Source organism: Heterodontus francisci, unplaced genomic scaffold (genome assembly GCF_036365525.1).
Source record: "Heterodontus francisci isolate sHetFra1 unplaced genomic scaffold, sHetFra1.hap1 HAP1_SCAFFOLD_59, whole genome shotgun sequence".
NCBI classification, from domain to species: domain Eukaryota; kingdom Metazoa; phylum Chordata; class Chondrichthyes; order Heterodontiformes; family Heterodontidae; genus Heterodontus; species Heterodontus francisci.
Genome location: NW_027140758.1, coordinates 2,954,277 through 2,955,222, shown reverse-complemented (window position 1 = coordinate 2,955,222; position 946 = coordinate 2,954,277).

Genomic DNA, 946 nt, shown 5'->3' with positions numbered 1-946 from the left:
CTGCCAGATCGTCCAGCTGCATCAATGATGCAGTTGAAGTCACCTCCAAGAATGATCGGCCTGGATGTCGCCAGCAGCAGTGGGAGTTGCTGGAGGAAGGTCAGCCGCTCACTGTATTGGACCGGGGCATATACGTTGCTTAACTGGAGCGGAGCATTGTTGTACATTACATCTGCTACGAGAAGGCGACCGCCCACCAGCATCTTAACTTCAGAGATGGTTAAGTTGCCTTCCCGCAGCAGAATCCCCAGGCCGGAGGAACAGGAACCATTTCCTCTGGACCAGATCGATGACCCATGGGATCACCATCGTGACCATTGCCTGTAAGTGCTGCGGTGCAGGATTCCACACTCCTGACGAAGCAGTACGCCAGCTTTGACCTTTGCGAAGTCATCCAAGGTTGAAACACATCACGTGGTGGATTTAACACAATGCATGTTAATCGAAGCAATCTTTATATCCACTATAAAGTTGGGTGTTGCTTACCACACCAGGTGTCCTTGCTAGTCCCGGTCCTTGAGTATGTTCCTGCATACCCATAGTGTACGCAAGCTGTTTCACATTCGTTGAGCCCAGAAACACCTCATGGTTATTCATGAGGGTTTTGTTCCACTGGGGTGACATCGGCGGGTGGGGGGGGCGGGTCTTGTAGGCAGCAAGGCTTGGGTTGTACTCTATTGTTGGTGTCTTTCCCCTCGGTCCGTCCTCGAAGACATCACTGTTCCTGACTTCCCGGAGCTGGAGCTGGAGTGCGCAGGACACTTCGCTGCTCTCGGTCTCCCGGAGCTGGGGTGCACTGAGCATCTCCTTGGGTTCCATGCTTTTGGTTTGGGGTGCGCTGGGCGTGTCACAGCTTCCAGTGCCCCGGAGCTGGTGGGCTTTATCTTCCAGCTCCTTTGAGTTCTGCTGCTTCTTTTGGAGGTGCCATCGTTCCGGCCCTTCCTCG